Source organism: Mustela putorius, unplaced genomic scaffold, assembly GCF_011764305.1.
Source record: "Mustela putorius furo isolate JIRA1106 unplaced genomic scaffold, ASM1176430v1.1 tig00000460_pilon_pilon_pilon, whole genome shotgun sequence".
In the NCBI taxonomy this organism is placed as follows: domain Eukaryota; kingdom Metazoa; phylum Chordata; class Mammalia; order Carnivora; family Mustelidae; genus Mustela; species Mustela putorius.
In genome coordinates this window covers 18155458-18177069 of record NW_025421389.1, presented here as the reverse complement: position 1 = coordinate 18177069, position 21612 = coordinate 18155458, and positions in this window count along the sequence as shown.

Here is a 21612-nt window from a genome sequence, read left to right as displayed (position 1 = left end):
TTTAGTTACACAGAATAAAATCATACTCCTTTCTTTATTCACTGATACTGCATGGAAACTGCACCAGGACACAGAGCTCCCCGTCATTCTTTTTCATGACTGTGTAATACTCCATCATGCAGCACTAGCATCAGTTCCCAACTTTTTCCTTAGCAATAGGCATTCTCTTTGCTTCCAGGTTTGTTTGTCTGTTATTGACCTTTTGAAAAATATTTGTGCATATGCCTTCTTTCTTTTGTGTGGGTGTTTTTGTTTGTATTAGCTAAGTACCCAGGAGTGAGATTACAGAGTATACATGCATTTTTCAATTCTGATAAATATTGTCACATTACTTTCTAAAAAGACTGAAGCAATTCTCATTTTCATCTGCTATATAAGAAGGTATTATTTTGCCCCATCTTCCCCCCCCCCAGAAGGGTGTTTTTTTTTTTTTTTTTTTTTTAAAGAAACACTTTACCAGTAGGATAGATATAAGTGAATAACTTATTGCTCTAGACCAGGAGTTGCAACCATTTTGGTGGGGAGGGACTCTTTCTCAGAATATTGTTTGTTAATAAGCAAAATAAATTACATAGGATTACAAAGATATCTAATTATATTGAAATATAGATATGAAGTTTCCAAAAACCCCCAATTTGCGATATAGACATAGATGTGTCTCTATTAACATATTAAATAGCAAAGTCTAGTTGCAGAGCTAATAGCTACCATAAATTCAAGGAAGTGATGACTATAGATGATATTTCAACATATATGCTCCAACTGTAACATGCTATGAAAATATCTGTGATTTATAGTGGAGACAAAGTCATAGGTACTGCTGATACGACTGTGGTTTGTTGCTGGTGCTTGTGGGTGAAATATACACTACATTTCAGTTGGAAATTAATGAAACTAGAAATGTAATGTTTTCCTATCAAAGTTCACAGATTGTTCACTATTATCCTTAGGCTCCTTGGGGCTTCTCTGTACCCCAGATTAGATATGGATCCCTGCTCTAGAGTCTCGGAGAAGAGGCTCTAGAGATCATCTGATTCCACTATTTCATTTTACAGAAGAGCGAGACAGTGCCCTCGAGTCTGGACCCTGACCAAGACCCGAGTTCAAATCTCCTGGCTCCTTACCTCGTATTTTTTCACCATAAATTTCACCTCTCTCTAGGGAGGCCCATCCCAGCAGATGATGTTGCCTTAGTCTCTTCTCCTTAGGTCCAAGTCCTGGTTAGACCAGCAGGTTAGATGATGGCTTATGGGGGCCAAATGCAGCTTACTGCTGTTTCTTATAAATAAAGTATTACCAAAGCACAGGGGCGTCCATCTGTTTACATATTGTCATGGCGAGTTCCTGTTATAATGGTAGAGCTGAGGGGTCGCCACCGACCACAGGGACAACAGAGCCTACAGTATTTACTCTCTGGTCCTTTGCAGGAAAAGTTCGCCAGCCCCTAGCTTAGACTCACCCTTGATGTGTATTCTCACCACCACTGTACCTCAATGCAGCCCCTCCCAGCTGTGGAGCTGGGGGGCACAAACAGGCCTCTTGTCTTAGAGACTTTGCATATACTGTTCCCTCTCTCAAGAATACTGAACACCCAGCCCCAACTCCTGTGATGTCACTACTTCCAAGAAGTAGTGATCGTCCCCTTCCTCAAGCCTGCTTTATGTGCCCCTAACGGCATCCCTCTAGTGCCCTGTGACCCCCTTGGCTAACACTGGCCATGTTTATCTCTTGTCGTCTAGGTGCCTGTGTGTCTGTCAGACTAGATAAAATCTCCCTGAGGGCTTGTGTCGGCCTTGCTCGCTGATATACCCCCAGGGTCCGCTCTATGGAGATGCTTGAAACGTACTTGTGCAATGAATGAATGAGTGAACGAATGAATCAAGTAGCTGAAGTTTATCCTCAGTGCCCCTTACTTCACCACTTTTTCATCCTTTCGTCTTTCCATTCAGGGACAATCTGTCACCGTCCTGCTGTCCTTTAGATGGGCTCCCTATCATCCCCTTCTATGATGGAAATGGGCTTTCAGGAAATAACCTGATAAACTCATTCTCAAATGCCTGCTACAGATTAATTTAATTTAAATGCCCTGAGAGCTAAAATCGTGTCTCCGTTATTTGCTCAGCACAGTACGTGGCACAAAGGTGTTTAAGGGATATTTTCTGAATAAATTAATGTTTGTGGTAGCTCAGATTTGCTCTAAACCAAAGGAATACATCGAAATGTGGAATTTATGGTGCAAGAGGCCAAGTTGGGAAATATTTTCGGACATAGAATGTCTCCTTTTGTGTTTCTGAACCGTCACTAATTCAAAGACTTCCCCCTCCACTTAACGCTAAGTGGTAGGCTGGCATTTCAGGTGAAGGAGGGAAGCAGGTGGAAGGAAATGCCCGAGGAGCATGAATTAGGAGAGCTATAGAAAACCCAGGGAGGAGCTCTTGGGTGGCTCAGCGGGTTAAGCCTCTGTCTTCAGCTCAGGTCATGATCTCAGGGTCCTGGGATCGAGCCCCACGTGGGTCTCTCTGCTTGGCAGGGAGCCTGCTTCCCCCTCCCTCTCTCTGCCTGCCTCTCTGCCTACTTGTGATCTCTGTCAAATAAATAAATAAAAATTAAAAAAAAGAAAAGAAAACCCAGGGAAGGTGAGTTTTTGTGAGAAATTCTGCTCTCTTTGTAGCTCCCATATCTAGAAATTCTTTCAACACCTAATGTACAAGAGGAAACGTTTTCATGTTTATGGGTACTCTCGACAGCCCACTTCTGACCCCCAGTTCCAGCTGTGCTCTGGGGCCACTCTCGTTAGCTCTGGATAAGAGAGTGTGCTCAGAGACCTGAGTCACTGAGGTGCCGTGTGACTAGAAGACTCCCTCCCAAGGCCATGGCCCCATGGTGCCGGCCATCCCCACTTCCTTTCACCAGTGTCTTCGGAGGCTCTTGGTGCCTGCACTCTGGGCTGCTCCCAGCCACGCAGGCTGCTGGGAGAGGCCACTGTGACTCTCAATGTCCTGTTTTTTCCCATACTGGGCCTCTGTCTTTCTCCAGTGCCCTGAGCCTGTCCTGGTCAAGAGACCTCACTCTCCCTCCAAAGTGGCAGAGAAGTACGAAATCTCTCAGCAATGCTCCCAGAACTTCCACAACCTCCAAGATGGCTGGAGAGTGGATCGGGTTCCTGTCGTAGACTTTTCCCAGCTGTTAGCTCTGAGAGAGCCCGTGGTATTGAGAAGGGCAGGTGGGGAAAGTGAGAAAAATGGTGAACGTGGCCTCGCACATCTTTGCCCTCTTTGGACTGTGGCTGGGAGGGATAAGGTAGATTAGTGAATAGCGAGCCTCTTCCCGAAGTCATCGATTCTCAGGGGCCTTCTCTTGGGTGGAGAGGATACCTCGGATTCTATTTTGATTTAAGGCCTCTGGCTCTGCGGGCTTCTAATACCAGGGCACTTTCCTTCCCGGCCCCCTGCCCCCTTATCCAGCCCACTTAAGAAGATAATCTGTTCTTTCTGGACTCCCGGTAGTTCTAGTCCTTTCCCCTGCTTGAGAATCCATGCAGAATTATCTCAAAATTCTTTTTTTTTTTTTTTTAAATTTGATTTATTTATTTGAGACACACAGAGAGAGAGCATAAGCAGGGAGGCGAGGGAGAAGCAGACTCCTTGCAGAGCGGGGAGCCCGACGCAGGGTTCGATCCCAGGACCCTGGGATCACGACCTGGATCTGAAGGCAGACTCTTAACTGACTGAGCCACCCAGGCACCCCAACTGTGCCGATTATCTGAGGTCATTCACTGGGCAGCCAGTCCACCTGAGCCTGGACCCCTGAGGTCCTCCTAACATGTCCGGTGTGGCCTGCGAGGCGACATCCATGGCGTGTGCCGAAGATGGGCCCTTGGCCCTGGACATGCCTGTAGCTAGTCAGAGCAGGAAGCTCACGTAAGAGCCACAGACATCTTCGTCCACCGGGCAGCTACAAATCCCTTCTTTTCTGGAACGTACCACCAGCGCAGGGATGGACTGTGACGAATATTTGGCCTCAGGCAACGCTGGAGCCTAGGGACTGCTTTAGCTGCATGTGTGTTTTCTCACAGAATTATAAAGCCCGGCAGCTCCCGGAGCCAGAGGCTGCAGAGAGTTTCTGTGTTTCTGGACTATTCATTAGTGATTACATACCCCCCCGAACACCTGCAGGACAGATTCATAAAGCGAGCATTCATGGACTTTGGCAAGGCCTTCATGGGAACTGTGGAGCATGGACCGCGGTCATTGTATCTCCAGATAAAAACATTCTCTTACCAAGGAGGCCTCTGAAAATAGAAGCAGGCTGCAATTTCGGTTGGGCACCATGGGGTATTAAAAAGAAAAGTGTTACTTCACCTCGCCTCTTTATAAAGTCAGCTCGCCGCGGGGCTGCGGCATTCCTGGGCAAACTCTCTTTCAGGACCCTTCGGGGAGTGAGAAGAGGGGAGTGGTGGGCACTGCATTGATTGGGACAGAGGACAGCCCGGCCATCGGGGCCTCGGGGCCTGGTCTCCTGCAAGTTACAGTGATTTACAGCAGGATAACAGGACATACGGAGCCTGGGTGGCCTTCTGTGTAATCCTGGGTGACAGATTGCTGCTGCCACTTATAAAAACGGTACCATAATTAATCCAAAAAGGCCAAGAATAATAAATAACCATCACAAAAATAACATCTCGATAACAAACTCCGGCGGTGACGTTTAGCAGGATTCTCTTTCACCTTTTATTTTATCTTATTTTATTTTTCCTTTCCAACGCTCACTATGAAAATGACAAGATGGCCGTGGCTGGTGCAGGAAGGCTCTGGAAATCTGGGCTGGATTACAGTGGCTAAGTCTGAGCCGAACCCGCAAAGCCAGGAGTGCCCTCAGAAGGACCGTGGGGACCATTTTATAAAGGAGGGGGGCTGAGATTTATCTGGGCGTCTGAAAGCCCAGGTTCCGGAAAACATAACTAATATTTTGTCTACAGGGGCGCAATGAAGTTTATGTTGATTCACTGTCCGATGAAACTGGCGGGCCTGGATCATTCAGCAGGGTTTTTCTTGCGTGACGGTGGGTGGGTAGGTGGGGCCGGGGGGTGGGGAGCACCCGGCCAGGGAGGGCTCCGGATCTCCCCTCTGCTCTGCCTGTGTAGACAGCCTCCAGTAGTCAATTAGCCTCCTGAAGTGCCTCATTCTCAGATAACAGCTTATCCGCTAGGAGAAGCGATGTTCACAGTATGTTTAATCCTCACACATATAAACACACATCGTCACAGACTCATTTAGGTTAGAAAGGAGTTTTAATGGGACATCTGGCTCTCTTCCACTACTTCTTGTCAAGGCGAAGTGGGTTCCCTTATGGATATCCTGTAGCCACCACAGGGAAGGCTAGAATCTGGGGTTACATGGAAATATTTTTTTGTCTCTTGTTATCGATTCAACTGGTACCAGGGAGCAAAAATAAAATGGTTAAACCTGAGAAAGGACAGCCAGAATTTCCGTGTGTATCATCTCCCTGAAGGGTGGAGAAGGCTTTCGTGCTGGGCAGATCAGGGAAGCTAGGAGTCCTACGGGAGAGGACAATTGGTGATGGTGATGGACTTGACTTACAGGCCTTTGTAAAAATCCTGCTCTTTGCCTGAAGGAGCAGCAGAGCACGAGGTGGCTCAGGGTGTGCACTGTAGAGTGGGACTGCCCGGGTTGGAATCCCAGCTCTGTTACAAAGTACCTGTGCAAACTTGGGCCTGGTTCTTCACCTCTCCGTTTCTTTGGGTTGAAGTAACTTCCTCATCTGTAAAATGGCATCATGTAGTTGTAAACCTCAGTGGGTTCTTGCAAGTCTTAAGCAAATCTTTAAAGAGGGCCCAGCTATACTGATGCTGTCACTAGTTAAATTAGCCAGATTTGCATCATTCCTTACATCCTTAGGAATGACGGCTCTGCTCCATGTTTCACGATCACAATTATTAAGCACTTACTGTGTGCCATGGACTGTGCCTCCCTCTTTTATAGAACAGCCCTCTATTTTACAAAGGAGAACGCCGAAATGAGAGAGAGTGATTCACCACACGGTGAATCAGTAGTAGTCTGGAGTTTGATCCAGGTGCACCACAACAACCCTGGTTTTAATTAATAAGCTATCCCACTTGCATTTGCTTCAGAAGAGTCAAAAACTACAACAGATTTTATTTTCCATCCTTTTCTAACTGTTCTTGGTGTCCTGATGAATATTTCTGAAAGCACGATATAGGCAATGCCTGAAAGTTAGCAAAGATGAGTGTCTCTGGGAAGACCCCCGGCAGAGGCAGGGAGCCCCCCATTCTGCAGTTATTCCAACCCGAGTTCAGAGTCTGCCGCTGTCCATTATATCCTAAATCTCAGTGTTCTCCTTAGTAAAATGGGGATAAAAGAAACCCCCTACCTTGAAAGGCATTTTCTATATTTACATGAAATAATACGTGTTAAAAAACCTGCTGTATGTTTCGCTCTCAGTAACCATTTTATGAGTGTTAGTGAAAGTCAACTCATTGACGATCTCAGTGGATTGTATTGGGGGGAGTAGGAGCTGATGAATCGAATGAGAAAATTTAATCGGCTGCTGAATCATCCAACACATTGAAATGAAATAGAAATATTTCTGACTCCTGGTGTCCATACATAAGCAAAGCTGTATTTAAAGAACTATTATTTAAATAGTTCAATGTGTGCAGAAGTCCATAAAATCAGGTCTCTGCCACACCTACTTTTTCCTCACGGCAGGGCTTTTTTGTTTTGTTCTAGATAATTCCCTGAGCTTCCCAGTATATTTTGCATGGAGGTAGGCATGATCTGCGATACTTGAAAAGAGTAACTGGATTTTATGAGACGATTTCTTATTATCCTGTTGGTGTCACCTGTTAGTCTGCAGCTGGATTTGGCTCTGTCCACGGCAGGAATGGAGAAGGTTGTCAGTTACCTAATAATGACGAAGCTCTGGATAATTTAGGCGGCATAAAAGCTTGCTCTTTTCTGGATGATCTGGTTAATTATCTGGTTAAATTAGGTTAAAACCTTTTTGTCAGGGGGGTCTCTAATTATCTGGAAAACCAGGTAACTGTGTCCTTTTAAGAGCCTTTAGGCTTGAATTATTCATCGACGAAACCCAGCATCCCGGGAAGACACCCAATTCTTCACCTGCCTTTTTGTGCATAGATTTGGACGGAGTCTCTTGAGCTGTTCTATTTACAGCTTCTTGTAGATGCAAAATATTCAAACCAACTCCATTTTTTTTTTTTCTTATACAAAAGAGAAATCCAACTTTGAGCTGTGAGGATGCTGGTGCTCAACTTGGAAGATCAGTAGCAAATTTTCCCAAGAGACACAAACAAACACATACATAACTGGAATATCAATGAGGTCTTTTTAGAGGCGACACATTAAAATGCAAGGCAGCAGATAATGAGATAAGCAGCAAGTTACAGGTTTCTTAATTCTAGCATGAAAGGAGAGAGGGGAAAAAAAAAAAAAAAACAGAACAGAAAACCCCCCATAAAGTAGCTTAGCAAAAGGATCTCCTGGGCTTAATGTTCAGTGTGCTTGGGGAGGGAGTTAGGGGGTGTTTTCACCAGCCATCTCAGTGACATAAATGGAAGTGGAAGGAGTTGTCTTAGAGGTTACAGGAGAGAGATTAAAACAATGCTCTGTTTGGAGGTCCTGGTTTACTTCTATGTCCCACCTCTACTAGCATATTTCTGGTTCCAATAAAGGACATCTCTTCTAGGTATAGCTTGACTCTTTCCTGGCTATTCTGGGGAAAAATTGGTACCATTTCTTGAGCATAGATGATGTACCAGGCATAGTCCTGGAAGCTTTGATTTCATTTACAGCACCCTTACAATAGCCCTGCGGGATGATGTGATTGCCCTCTTGTGATAGCTGGAGAGACAGGCTTAAGAGTTGTTGGGAATCAGACCCAGTTTACTTGGGCTCCCAGGCCAGGCTCTTAGTCATTGCTGCATTCAGAGACACCGGAATTATGCCTCAACAAATGATCTATCTGCCAGGCTTCAGTGTGGCCTAGAAAAGAAACAGAATAAGGATTATTCTGGGGCTACTTAGCGGAGGTGCAATGGCCAGCTGTTGCCTTCAAGCTGTGTGGCTTTAAGCAAGTTACTTGACATCTCTGAGCTCGTCCTCGCTGGTAAAACTGAGATAAGGATATGTATTTTTCAGGGCGTGTTTTGAGTCTTAACTAATGTAACTGAAAGCACAAGAATACTTATTTCATGTTTAAAAAATAAAAACCAGGGGTGCCTAGGTGGCTCAGTGTGTTGGGCCTCTGCCTTTGGCTCGGGCCATGATTTCAGGGTCCTGGGATCCAGCCCAGCATTGGGCTCTCTGCTCAGCGGGGAGTCTGTCCCCACCCCCCCACCTCTGCCTGACTCTCTGCCTACTTGTGATCTCTCTCTCTGTGTCAAATAAATAAGTAAAATCTTTAAAAATAAATAAATAAAAAGATAAAAAATAAAAACCAAACCCACCAGACCAGAAAACAAGATCATGCGTCCAGGAGGAAATCAGGCTACGTATCCACATAAGTTGAAGTAACTTCCTCTTTTCAGCAAATGGTGTTGGAAAAACTGGACCTTCACATGTGTAAAGGAACTGGACCATTTGGCTTACACCCTACACAGAAATTAACTCAAAAGGGATTAAAGACTTCAGTGTAAGACCTGAAACCACAACACTCCTAGAAGAAAACTTAGGTGGGCAAGCTCCTCAACATCCGTTCTGGTGATGATTTTTTGGACTTGACACTAAAAGCATAAATCAAGAAGCTGAACTACACCAAACTAAAAATTTTCTGCACAGCCACAGAGAGCATCTACAAAATGAAATGACAGTCTACTGAGTGGGTGAGAATATTTGCCAATCGTATATCTGATAATGGGTTAATAGCCAAAATATGTAAAGAACTCATACAACCCAATGGCACAATAACAAGCCGTCGGATTTAAAAACGGGCAGAGGACCCGGATAGACAGTTTTCCAAAGAAGACATGCAGATGGCCAAGAGGTACATGAGAAGGTGCTCAGCAGCTCTCATCGTCAGGGAAATGCGAATCAAAACTGCTATGACACATCACCTCACACCCGTCAGCACAGCTATTATGAGAAACAGAAGAGATAACGGGCGTCGGTGAGGATGCGGAGAAAAGGCAACCCTCGTGCTCTGCTGGCGGGAATGCAAGTTGGTGCAGCCACTTGGGAAAGTAGTAAGGGGTTGCCTCAAAAACTTAAAGCCACAACCACCATATGACCCAGCCATTCTACTTCTGGGTATTTATTTGAAGAAAACAAAATACACGAGCTCAAAAAGATAGGTGCACCGTCACGGTCACCGCGGCATAATCTACAATGGCCCAGATATGGAAACAGCCTCAGTACTCATCAACGGAATGGATAAAGAAAAGGTGATGTATGTGACATATATAATATATAAAATAGTACTCAGCCATAAAAAGGAAGAAGATTTTGCCATTTGTGACATCATGGAATCATGGATGGGTCTTGACACCAAGGTATCACACTAAGTGAAGGAGTCAGAGACAAATACTGTATGAGCTCATGTGTCGAACTTAAAAAGGCAAAACAACCCCCCCCTAGCAACACACACACACACACACACACACACACACACATACACCCCAAGCTTGTAAATACAGAGAACAGACTTGTGGGTGCCAAGAGGGGAAGGGTAGGGAGGTGGATAAAAGAAGTGAATGGGGTCAAAAGGTATAAAACTTCCAGTTATAAAATAAGTAAGTTCTGGGGACATAACATACAGCATGATGACTATAGTTAAAGATACTATATGCTTATATATTTTTAAAGATTTTATTGATTCACTAAAGAGAGAGAGAGAGAAGGAGACAGAAAACAGAAGCATGGGGCAGGAAGCCAAGGGAAAGCCAGGCTCCTCGCTGAGTAGGGAGCCTGACTTGGGGCTCGATCCCAGGACTCCGAGATCATGACCTGAGCTGAAGGCAGACGCTCAGCTGAGCCACCCAGGCATCTGGTGATATCTTCCCCTTTAACACAATCTATTTATTAATCACCAAAAGGCAAAATTAATTGCTAAAGTGTGAGTCATGCCCGAGCCAGTCTGAAGGATTCAGAACCAACAGGGCTGAAAGGTGGTCACATAGAAACCAGTAAACTGGTGGGTGAGCTCAGTCCTTCACAAAAGAGGAAGAGAAAAGCCTCGGGGGGGGGGGGTTTGGGTTTCCTACCAGGGTGTGAAGATTTCTGATCTTGGAATAATTCAAATGGCAAGAATGGTGGTTCTGGTATTCTATTGTCCAATGTCAACGTGAAGATCCTGGACCTGGACGGCCCCAGATTCCCTCCAGTTTTCTCTCCAAATATTTGGCAATTCTGGAAAGGGCAGAATTTATTTATTTATCATTATTATTTTTATTGCTCAGGTCATCTGGTGGTAAATAAATGGGCAGTGTTTAACAAAAGGTAGCACTTTACGTATTTTTGATCACTCTGATGACTTTTGGGGAATGGTGGAGGAAACCATTTAAAAGCTGTATTTCACCCTCCTCCAAACTTAGTCTGCAAATAAAGAAATGAAGCCGCCGACTTTGAATGGATGGTTCCCTGGGAACTGTAGTTTCGGAAGCGTACTTCCCCATTCCCAGCCTTCCTGTAACTCGCTCTTGTACCTTCTTCATTACTCCCTGCTGGCCTCCAGCCGTCACAACCAAATGCTTTGAGGATCAGAAAACTGACACTCCAGAAGGTCTGGTGGTTGAGTAAATTCTTTGAAGTTTTGGCAACACACCTTGGTTTAGAGGACACCTCTTGGTTTTAGGATCTCAAGATAAATTGCAGCTTCCAGGGGGAAGTCTTTTGCATCCAGTTTTCCTACACGTTGTTAGAGGATCAAGAGAAAGAATGTTCATGTCTTAGACAGAACCAGCTTTAGGGCAGCAGTTTCAATGTCAAATACACATCGGAATCACGTCAGTGCTTCAAAACTACTGACGCCTTGGTCCCACTCCCAGAGTTTGTAATTTAGTTGGCCTGGGGTGCAGTGTGGGCCCTGGAGTTTTAGAACTATCCTCCCATGTTCCCCGGGTACAACCGAGGCTGAGAACCACTCTCCTGGGTGTCTCGGCCTCAGTTAGCTCGAAACAGTCCACGAGAGCCGTTCGCCTCACCTCGCACAGGGGGCCCTTGGAGGCCTTGATGAGGAAATCAGAACGAGAACAAAGAGAAAGGAAGTTAAGACACAAGAAAGTATTCAGAATAAAGGTTCATTATTAACCAAACCCAGCAAAGGAGGGAAAAGATATTTTCATTTCTGCCAAAGGCCATATGTGAGTGCCTGTGGGGGAGAGCGTATCCATAGCTTTGTGACTGAACCAATAATTCATATCTGATTCAGAAGCTGACGTTGTTGGATTATAGCTGTACAGCTGTTCTCGGTCTAAGCCCAGCCTCTCCCAATGGGACTTTATTGCAGCAACACGTCTCATTTATAGAGCTCATATGCAGGGGCCCAGAGACCCAAAACTGTAAATTAAAACCTTGTGTATATTACTTTGGTGAATTCAATTCCGAAGCATTTTGGCTTCTCCAAATAGGCCGCTTTCACTAGAAAGGGGTAGGGGGGAACACAATGGAAAGGAAATAGGTCTTTTATAGTCACCCTTCCTCTTTCGGGTAGGAAGTCTTGACACAGAGGTAATAATGGAAATAAATTTTAATCAAATGTTGAGGCTCTGGTCAGGCTCGGTACCAGCATGTGCGGAGAGGTAGACGCATGGGAAACCAAGTGAGCAGGAAAGAGGATGGAGCTCTGGAGGCTGGGTGTTTGCACTCCAAGTTCCTTAGAGAGCACCTTCTGGAAGAAGACCAGCTCGAAATTTATTCCTGGAGGCCTCTCCAGAGGCTTTTCTTTTTTTTTTTTTTTTTTTTTCCTCTCCCAAGTTGACCAAAGGAAAGGAAACTGAGACCCAGAGAGAGAAAACGTCCTCATGAAAGTCACACTGTCAATTAATTAGCAGGTGAGGTAGAATGGAAAACTGGTAGAAAGCTGTGTACCTAATCCCGCCTCCCTCTCCCTTACCAGGTTGCCTTGAAGGCACTACAGCCATGTTGAGGGAGACCTAAGGAGAAAGTGTTCTGGGTGGTGTCGCTAAAACAAAAGGAGACCACGATTCAGAAAAAAAAAAATTTCAGAAGTTTCAGGTCAAGAGAATGTTCCAGGTTTGTCCCAGAGAAGATATGCCAAGAGATTGAGGGTGATCCAAAGTGCAAATAGATGTGGGGAACATTTCAGAGAGGGTCGGGGATGATGATTCTCTCATTTTGATGCCTCAAAGGTCTGTATGTGTCCCTGTCCAGTTTACTAACGCAAATGACTTGGGTAATGGCTTCCATTATGTGGTTAGTTCTTCTCTATTTAGTACCAGATGTTTTCCTTCTGTCTAATATTAAGAAATCAAGGGCTAACACTATTACTCTTCCGCTTCCTAGGGTTACCATTTCCATTACTTTCCCTGATGCTGTTCCCGATGTGCTGTTTGGGAAGACAAAGCATTTATACCCCAAACAGAGAAGCCCCAAACAGTTTTTACCCTGCTCTTGCCAGCCATCCCCTACTCTACCATATGCAGCTGGAATGTGCTTCTCAAGCATTTCAAGAGCTTACTACCTACAAAGGACTGTGCCAAGCTCAAGGGCCAGAATGGAAATCATCGTGAGTATGCCAGGAGTTCAGGCAGTGGGAACACCTTGAAATTCGGGGCACCAGGAAGAGCCCTAGAGAGGAGGCAGGTTTGGATCAACGCTCTGCAGGAGACAAGTGGAAAGACTTGGGGCAGGAGTGGCAGCTTGAGCACAGACGTGGCTTGGGAAGTATCTCTAACTTCTCGGATGAAAGGGACCGGACCAGCCCTCCCAGAAAGCATCTGGGAGGAGGGGCGTAGAGACAGGGTAGTGCCTCGGGCTTTGACTCTCTGTCCCCAAGTGTCTAGCCACAGCAAATGTGTTGCATGAAGCCATTTGCACCTTGTTCTGAACTATGTCACAGCCCCCACTTTGCACCAGTGGGATGGCTGGATGGGATTCTCCTGCATCCCCTCGTCCAGCAAAGTGCGACTGCGGCTTTCTGGTTGGGTGAGTGACTGGGCACAAGATTAAACCTCAGCCGCATTAGCACCTTGCTCTAAACAACTCAGATACACTTCACAGCCTCCCCCACTTTGCCTGTGACCTAGTGCATCCTCATAAATAAAAAGACTTTTAACACAGTCAGAGCTAAGCGGATGGTTTGAAATGAGGAACATCTTCTGTTTTCTCTCTCTTCTATGCTTACAGGTTTCCCACTTGGAATTTATTTGCCAACCACAGTGCACCACACTGTGATTGCCTCAGGTCAGAAACCTGTATTCTCTTCTTGCAAAGAGCTGCTGCAGGTCAACAAATGAGACTGAAAATGAACGAGAAGGGTGTGGTGGAGAAGAGAGTGAGGGTCTGAGTGGTTTTAGGCTATGTGGAAGCCCAACAATTCCAAGTTACATTGCTATGGTAGTGTTCAAGGGACTTTCTTTCTTTCTCTTTCCCTTTCTCTTTCTCTTCTCTTCTCTCTCTCCCTTTTCCCTTCTCCTTCCTTCCTTCCTTTTTTCCTTCCTTCCTTCCTTCCTCCCGGGACTTGTCTTGAAGTTCATTCTATGTCTTGACCATTATGGAGTCCTACCTCAGCTGACCTCCGACAGTAGACCATATTCAGGAATGGTTTGTGAATTCGATCTCAGCCTGTCTTTCCCTGGATCTGGGCAAAGAGCTCTGGGGTGCTACAGGGAAGTCAAGTGCTCCTTGCTCAACCTACTCATCCTCCAAGGCCAGATCGAGAGTTGCTTCTGCCACAAAGCCTGTCCACATCACTCCAGCTCACTGAGATTGCTACCTATTTTAAATTCATAAATCTCATTGTCTGTACCTCTCACTTGCAAATAATTGCATATTATCTTGCCAAACCACTTGTCATGTTGTCTTTCCTATAATGTAATCCTTATGCTGGCACTTACATTTGATATGTTGATGCTTTGTTCCTCCAGATAGGTTGCAAGCTCCTTTTGAGCAAGGGTCAGACCTACTGGTTCATTGTATAATAATGTTACTTTGCATTTCCCTGGCACTTTGGAGCTTATAAATCCCTTCCACATCTATTACCTTCTTTGAGCTTTACAATAATCCTGTCAGTTTGGAAGAGCCGGTATTATTAGTATCCTAATTTCTCAGACAGGGTAGCCTGGAGTAGGAAGTATTAAATGTGTTGCACAAAGTTACACTGTGCCCTGTTTTCTACAGAGCAGGGACTGAGATGCTCAGTAAGTATCATTGATTTATCTGTTCATTAAACCCGAGTTCAATTCCACAGTCAGCCTGATGTTTTAGGCAATAGGTTTTATATTTTGGGGAGACGATTGGCTATAAAAATATCCTGCACTCACTGGCTTAATATGCAACCTTCTGCCTCCCCCTAAGTGTCTGAAATGCATTTGGTGAATCAGGATAATAGAGACAGATGATAAATCCAGGTTTTAACACGGACCCTTCCTCCCTATTTTCCTCCAAAGGGAGTTTCTGAGAATCGCTTTGCTGTTTCACCTCTCCTTTTCACGGCTGCCTGGAAAGACACAGGTGGGGGTAATGAAAGAGTGGGTTTTAAAATTCTTCTTTCCAGATGTCATCTATTTAGTTCTTGCAATATTAGTTGGCAGCCATATTCGATTTTAGAAGTGTGAGGCTTGCTTGAAACCATATGACAGAACAGTTTTTCTTAGGAACCAAATGTTGAAAGAGGCTTTGGTTGTAAAAGGGACGCGACAAAAATGGAATTTGTAAAGAGGGATTTTATACCTTGTACATTTCCAGGAAGGAGTCTGTCAACCTGGAAAGGACTTTCTAGAACATTGGGCCCTTTCTGCCGACTCGGTGCATAGAGTGAATGCTTCTGAGCGTTGAGTAAATTAGCCCGTCCTTCATGCCCCGCCCCCCGCTGCCTGCTCCTACCCCCTCCCCATCCCATTCTGTCTTCCCTGTATTTAGACGAAAGTAAAGTTTTCAATTTGTTGGAATTACCTGAGAAGTTGTAAGGATAAATGAGGTGTGAAAACACTTTGAAAGTGGAGAATTGCTTTGAAGAATCCAGACCCAGTCTAAACAGAATCCTCTGTACTTGATAATCCAAGAAGAAAAGAAGACAATGACAAAGGTCAAAATGAAATTCGGAAGGAGGTACAAGAGCAGGGGGCTGCTGGGGTGTGTCCCTGGGTCAAAGGCAGCTCCAGCGCAGAGGGGAACGCGCTGGACTTGCAAGATTTGAACCCAGCTGTCCCTTACACACGGTGTCACGGGGATGATTGATCAGATGTCTGTGAGTGTCTATTCTTATCAGCAAAGTGGCGATAAAAATGCTTGTCTCGTAGGGTGGCTGTGAAGAGCAAATGAGATAAACCACAGGGAAAATCTTTGTAAATGGAAAGGTGCTCTGCAAAGGGAAGGAATTACCGTTGTTATTCAGAACAGTATCTTCTGTGTTTGACAGGTGCGTTTAGGAAGTGTCTTGTGGCTTTTCATGTCCCCACGGATGGTCCAGGCACCTAAGTCTCTGCAGTAATGAAGCTAAGACTTGGTCATAAGCACTAATTCCTGTTTTAGAAAGTGAATTGATGCCCTTTGAGAGACTATGCCCTCTGCACTCCCCCTAAAAGATCCCTTTCTCTTACTAGGAAGATCACTTCTTGATCTTGAGAGCCAGACATGCCTTGGCTTTCCTTCTTCTTCTTCTTCTTCTTCTTCTTCTTCTTCTTCTTTTTTTTTTTTTAAGATTTTATTTATTTATTTGACAGAGAGAGATCACAAATAGACAGAGGCACCAGAGAGATAGAGGAGGAAGCAGGCTCCCTGCCGAGCAGAAAGCCCTATGCAGAGCTTGATCCCAGGACTCTGGGATCATGACCGGAGCCGAAGGCAGAGGCTTTTAACCCACTGAGCCACCCAGGTGCCCCTCTGGCTTTCCTTCTGCCTCTGTGCTCTTGTCCACCCAGTTCTTCAGACTGGAGGTAGCACAGGGAGGTTCTCCTTCCAAGGTCTGCTACAATCCTCTCCGTTCTTCAAGGCTCTCTTTTGTCTTCCAAGAAGACTTTTCTCGAGTTCTGCAGGAGAAATTACTTCTTTCACAGTTGTCCCGCAGAACCTCATTTCCTTTGTTAGTACAACATTTGCACCAATATTTCAGAGTGAATTTGCATGGATCTCTTCCCAGGGCAGGGTGCTCGGTGTTATTTCACGTGGCGTCACCACTGCCCCGGCACCAGACTGCCTGATACACACTTGCATTCATCAGAGGGTAGCGATTTGGAATCTCTGCAAGGTGCCCGGTTGGGGCCGGGCAATGGCGTTCAGCGCCCCCAGTCAAGGACGCGGTAGGTGTTCAGGAAACGAATGTTGGCTGATGATTTGAGTCTCACCAAAGAGATTCAGAAAGGGGTCCTTAATTAGTTTGTAGTTCGTCACAACGTGAAATCTACCAAAACATTTCATTCCTCTGAGCGTTCTGGCTATTCCAGATGTCTCAATACAAATCATCTTTAATTTTAGTTTTTTATGTCTCTGGATATTTTGTTTCCAATTTTAAAAGTAGCAGATGCCCAACTTAACAAGTTTGGAGCTTACCAAAAACTTAAAGAAGATGATGATGATAATAATAATAATACAATATTGAGATAGTTTGTTCTATTTTTATCGGTTATGTAATTTTTGAGATTAAATTTTAACATATAATTTTAACATATAATTAAATTTTAACATATAATAAATTTTAACATATAATTAAATTTTAACATATAATTTTAACATATAATTTTCACTTAATAGAAGATCAGAGGCATTTTTCATGCCATTAAAAATTCTCAGCATATTTTTAGTGACTGCATAATGTTCCATTATATAGATAGACCATGATTTACTAAACCATTACCTTGAATTGCTCTTTTAGATTTGATACAATCTTCATTTGTTATAAATGATTCATACACGAATCTCTCTATTTAAAAAAATCTTTGTGCTTCATGTTTTTCCTTAGGATACATTAATCAAAGAAAAATCATTTAAGGCACAAACTTTTTTTGAAACTCTGGGTACATTTTCCCAAATTTACTTCCAGAAAGACTGAAACAATTGTATATATTTTCATTAAAGGGGTATTAGAGTATCCATTTCATTGTATTCATTCTATATTTTATTACTTCAACTATTTGACTGGCTTTGCTTTCTCAAGAATGTTTTGGATCAACCTTGCTTTAACACATGATACTTATTTAACGTTAATCATTTGTCTCCAGAAGGTTGTTTGGGCAAAATTATAGATGTCATCTTCTGAATTGATGATCTAGTGCCACTAATCCTGATGAATATGACATTAACTCCAAATAATATGAACCATAAAGTGGGATGCAAGTCTGAGCTCTTATTGTGGTGGTTATTAGTAGTATTTCCCAAGAAACAATAGAATTTAGGCAACCAACACATCTAAGATGTCTATCACAGCAATTTAGAAGGAAGCAGTCTTCAGTAGACAGAGTAATATAAGGAAGTATATTAAAATTGAAGAATAAACCAAGCACTCATTAAAAATGAAAGAGAAGATTTAGGCCCATTGCATAACTATATTAGCAATGTTTTTGCCTGAAGTGAATTAGAGACTCAAAACTGAAGGGGTGTGTGTGTGTGTGTACATATATACTATTATGTGTATCTGCATCCATTTATGATTATGAATATTATTAGTTGAATGTCTTCTAAAGCTTTTATATCATTATTGTCTTCTTTTCTCCAGGTCATAGGGGGAAAAATGCCTTCAGAATGAACATGGACATCTTCATGGGAAAAAAAAGTAAATCTTAAAAGGAAAAAAAAATCACTGAATTGATATCATAAAACCCATTGGAAGTGATCAGAACAGCCAAGGAGAATCATGGTAAGAGCTCGAGGGGATTAGAGATAGTATAGCCTAACCCTTCTTTTGATAGATGAGAAACTGAGGTCCGTTGAAGTTAAAATAATTCGTCTAAAGAGCGGTAACAGAGCGGTGCCAGAAATGGGTTGCAAACCCTGGTCTCCTTGTTTCGTGGGTAGTACGTTTTCTACTATACCTCTCTGTCTCTCAACAAGTAATTTTCCTAGCAGAGGTCCCTGCTTCATATTTGTTAGTTCAAGAACTTTTGCTGGGTGTGTGACATGGAGTGCCCTTCATCCTACCAGGTGTGGAGATGTCACAGAGGAGCCCTTTGCAGTTAACTAAGGAAGCACTAAAACAATGTACAGGGTGAGAGCCCTCCATGGGTCCCCGAGATCCTGATGGTGGACCCCAAGAGACATGTTGTCACGTATAATTCTGTGTTGTTATTTGAGACTAGTCAGAGTGAAATCACTTGGAATTATTGAGTTTTGTTCTATTTAATACAACAAATACCTTACTTACTCCAGCAGCATCCAGTGTGAATGTTTTGAATCAGGACAAGGATTTTGGATAAAAGGATTATGGATTCACATGAACATTAGGCATTTGTGGGCTTGTCTCCAGGAAAATACCTGGACTGAATGGGCAAATGGCTGAGACTTGGTTTCCTGGAATGAAATGAAGAAGAGAATGACAACGACCGTTCTTATGATTTAGGGTGGAGTGTGAAGGGTGCTTAACAAAAAATCAACATGAGGGCTTTTTGAGGTGGCTTTTTCTTTGTGTTTGCTTTTGTTTTGGTCTTAATAATCAAGATTGATCAATTTCAACTGATTTTTTTTTTTAAGATTTTATATATTTATTTGACTGAGAGAGAGACAGTAAGAGAGAGAACACAAGCAGGGGAGTGGGAGAGGGAGAAGCAGGTTCCCCATTGAGCAGGGAGCCCTATGCAGGGCTCGATCCCAGGACCTTGGGATCATGACCTGAGCCGAAGGCAGCCACTTAACCGACTGAGCCACCCAGGTGCCCCAATTTCAACTGATTCTTGTTCAGTTTTGGTTACAAATATCTATGTCAAAATGTTCCTTGATAAAGTTAAGTAGACAAAAGCAGACATGCCATATTTCTAGCCCATTTCTGTCCCCTGTCCCCGTTCCTGGCTCTCTAATCCACTCCTCTGGTTTCTCTGGGTAAGTAGATATCTCAGGTCTTCCTGGGGGAGATCTGACCTTTGTTGATTTTCCATCTGAAAGAAAAAAGAGCAAAGAGCAAATTTTCTTTTTGTTTAACTAGTCTAATTTAATTCCTGAGTGCCACCCTCACTTCCATCTTCATTCTTTGGCTCACCAGTCCCATGGGGGGCCATGTCTCCCTTGTCTGCCTCTTTATCCAGACACTGGAAGAATTACTAACTTTCTTTTTATTACACTTCTTAGGAGTACCAGGTAATAAATCAATGGGGCAAGGACAGATACAGAAAAGCAATATTTAAAATGAGTTATGATGTAAAAGAGATGACTTGCTATTATGTTTTATCAAAGGCAGCCACTAACAAGCATAGTGTAATTCACAATGCTTAAGCAGGGCGACTTTAATTGCAACAGTCATTAAGTTCACAGGATCATTAAATGCATTAAAGGAGGGAGCCAGTGAGCTATCATGAATGAAATAAGGCCCCCACTCACCCCACTTCACCTATTTAACTGGCATTGAACTTAGTCAGGGTCTCTGGGATGTCACAACCCTTAACTTCCTCTCCTCTTTTCTATACAATGCCACCACGACTATTTCAGAGCTGCCCAAACACAGAAACATTTAAGAGGAAAGACAGACAACTATGTTTAAATTTACCAGTGGATACATTTTGTCTAGTATATCCTATAGCATTTTAAAGTTTGAAGTCTACCCACACCTATTTTTGGTAAGTTTACCATCTTCAGAAGTCTACATAAGAAAAGAAGTACTAGCATCAAAAAGTTTTTCTCCCCAGTAATGACAGAAACATAAATGGAAACATCTCAGATTGATAAAAACTATAAATGAATGATTTTTCCCATTGTTGAAAATTATATAGGAAAATAGACACTTGTACATTGCTATGGGATGTTAAACCTTAATAAAAATTTCTGGAAAATGATTTGGTACTATGTATCAAAAACCTTAAGAAAGTATTCATATATGTTGAGCCAGAATTTCTGTATCTAGGAAATTATCATTAAAAATGATTAAGATTGGGCTGCCTGGGTGGCTCAGTGGGTTAAGCCTCTGCCTTTAGCTCAGGTCATGATCTCATGGTCCTGGGACTGAGTCCTGCATCGGGCTCTCTGCTAGGCAGGGAGCCTGCTTCCTCCTCCCTCTCTCTCTCTTTCTCTCTCTGCTTGCCTCTCTGCCTACTTGTGATCTCTCTCTGTCAAATAAATAAAATCTTAAAAAAAAAATTAAGATTTTGGGTGCCTGAGGTGCCTCAGTTGGTTAAGCATCTGCCTTTGGCTCAGGTCATGATCCCAAAATCCCGGGATCAAGTCCCACATCAGGTTCCCTGCTCAACGGGGAGTCTACATTTCCCTGTACCTTTCACCCCACTCATGCTTTTTCTCTCTCTAAAATAAAATAAAATAAAATAAATGATTAAGATTTAGCTGTAAGGAGAAATAAATGTACAAAGAATTTGGAAGTACCCTAAATATCCCACACTAAGAGATTGGCTAAATAAAGCAACAGAGTGGTAATAAATAAATATTATGCACTTATTTAAAACAGTGTTTTAAAAGTCTATTTTTTGGGAAGAAAAAGATGTTCATAATATAAGGTGATGAAATATACACCACAGAACCTTACGAACAGCATGAACCCTTTTTTGGAAAAACATATTTTTAATGCTTATCTACATAGAAAAGAGTGGGGATTTATGTTCTGGGTTTTTCTTTTCTCTTCAGTTTCATCTTTCAACATTCATATCTTTTCACTCTGCTGTTCTGACACATTGGGGTTATCTCAGGGTTGGGGTTTTGGGATTTTTTGGATGCAAATGTTCTTTCTCTCTTTTTCTCCTGGGACTTCTAGAATATTGTTCTCAAATTTTAGAACACATTTCTTCTGTCCTCAACCTTGGCTAAGGTCTCATGTTACATATTTTCTACCCCAGAAATCCTTTCTTGACCTCTCAAGTCTGAGCTGGGTTTTCCTTCAAGGGGCTCCTGTTCCATAGTGTACCTTTTATATCATTGTAATGACCTGTTTACTTGTTTGTATCATCCCTTCTTTCTGTGAGAACAGAGAGTGTATCTAGATTCTTATCTGTGTGTGGTAGCTTCTCTTCAAGATGGCCACCATCTAGTCCTTCTTTCTCTGTATCTGCGTTGCCACACCCCCATGGAAAAGTGAAGCCTTCTCCTTCTCTCACTTTGAGTCCGGGTGGGCTTTAATGACTCACTTTGATTTAAAAAATGTGGTGGAAATGATGTTCAGAGACTTCTAAAGTTTCCACTTGGGTTTCTTGGAACACTTGCCATGGTGAAGTTAGTCATCCCATAAGGGATATGTACTCTCAGTACTCTGAGACACCCATGCTGTGAGAAATCCAAAGAAAATGGAGAA